This window comes from Colletes latitarsis, chromosome 7, assembly GCF_051014445.1.
Source record: "Colletes latitarsis isolate SP2378_abdomen chromosome 7, iyColLati1, whole genome shotgun sequence".
NCBI lineage: Eukaryota > Metazoa > Arthropoda > Insecta > Hymenoptera > Colletidae > Colletes > Colletes latitarsis.
The window spans coordinates 1,952,441-1,954,394 of record NC_135140.1 but is presented as its reverse complement, the minus strand read 5'-3'; the positions used below and the strand labels follow the sequence as shown (position 1 = coordinate 1,954,394).

The following is a 1,954-nucleotide window of genomic DNA, read 5'->3' as shown; positions in this document are numbered from 1 at the left end:
AATGTACTCGTACGGAAACACCCCTTGCTGTGGCTATCTCCTTGATAATAAAATGTGAATCATAACCGGATAAATTGTGAAAGACTATGGGGATGGCAAACGCGTCTTTATAATTTAGATTGTGATTTGAATGCGCAGGACCTTTGTACCGACCGGTCAAATGGCAATGATCATGTACCCGCTTATCATCTCGCGTAAACGGTGTTTCGCATATGTGACAGTGTGTTGCCGTATTAAAATTTCGTAATTGTTCAGCTGATAAATTTTCCATGGGTACATTGGCCGATAAAATGGACTTTACACGATGTGACAAATCTTGAAGTTGTCTCACAAACCATGATACACAATCAGAATCGCGACGACATTGAAACGTAGACAACGAGTCGTCGTACGAGCACCGCACATAATATCCCACGCTAAATACTCGATGATGCTGGTATGTGTATCTTGACGCTTCTCGATCAGTATCCGTTTTCTCCAGGATGCATTCCAGATCGGCATACACGATAAACGGAACACGCTCTTTCCTGTTGTAGTTGCTGAAGCTGTCACTTACTGCCATCATCATTTGGCAATATGATTGCGCAATCGTTCATCTTCTCACAATCCATGGTGTGAGCTTCCAGCTTCTCATTCGAGCTAAAGTAGTGTAAGCATCTGCAATAAGATACATAATTTTTATCTAACATAAAATATTTAAAAGATTTATTATATACATACCGATCACAAAAGTATTTCCTGCCATTATGTTTACTCAATTGTGTGCATACGAGGCGAGATAAGTTCTTAATCCATGCGAAATGTCCAACGTCGTTTGCTCCTTCTAAATACAACAAATTGACATGCCTCTTCATCTTCTTATCGGTGACTCGTATTAGTAACATCTTTTTATTCTCAATGGTATAGACATTGATGGAGATGTTGTTGATATGTTCAAACTTTTTAATTTGGTTCAATGTCATTGGAAATTCAATATCCTGGATATTCAACACTGTTGTATAATGAGGATATGACGATGCCAGAGATACGTGACTTTCGGCTGGATACAGAGCGGCCACCACCGACTACACAAAACATGCATTGTCCGTCGAGCATACATTGATTACTGCTTTTTTTAGTCGTATCTCTCGCGGTAATTGTATGGCACATCCTGCATGCATCGGCATATATTTATTTACATTAACAATTTAATTCAGTATAAGCGACAGCGCCCACCCACTATTGCGTTCCTGAAACTCGTCTCAGGATGCTAGAATGGGTTCGATGACGCGTAAATCATACCATTCGCGTAGGTCAGACAAGCGAAAAAGTTCACAGTTTTTCGTGTTAACACTTTTGTTTGCACATTTGTTACCAGCCACAAATTCACCGTTAAGTATAGTATTTATTTTTACACTATTATGTTTCAGCACAATGTTCCGCACATGATCGACTACAATGTTCCTCGCATCTTCGAGAAAATTGCGAGGCTCTATGTGGTTAGAATTTATCATCGCACCGGTCAATATACGGTTAACGAAAGCCGTATCAATTTCATGCCATCCGAGTCTTGCACTATGTCCAGCACCCACATGTACAAATCGATTGCGTGTCGAATCTTTTAGACTTTCTAATCTAGCGATACGAGCAATCAATGATTGTTTTTCACCGATTGAGAGTCGCAGTCTCTTGATTCGGCTTCGTTCCTCCAACGAATTGAGATAGTCACCAAATCGATGTTCCCATAAATTATATTCTTCCATCGACCTTAATTGAGCGGCTTGCTCATACAGCTCCTGCTCTTGATAATCCATACTGTCGTCTTTTGTGTTAATGTGTATAGTGATGCACACGATATATTACAAAAAATCACCGTTCCCGATGATGCTCTCGGTGATGCTCGCGATATATTACAGAAATCTGTGTCCGCGAATGCAATGTTATACGTTTTGCAGAGGTTGTGTTTTTTTTGCGT

General features: G+C 40.1%; 1 pseudogene; it reads right to left on the bottom strand.

The window, feature by feature from the left end:
• Positions 1–297: 297 nt before the first annotated feature.
• On the bottom strand, positions 298–1,160 carry LOC143343432 (uncharacterized; annotated as a pseudogene).
• Between the last annotated feature and the right edge of the window lie 794 nt (positions 1,161–1,954).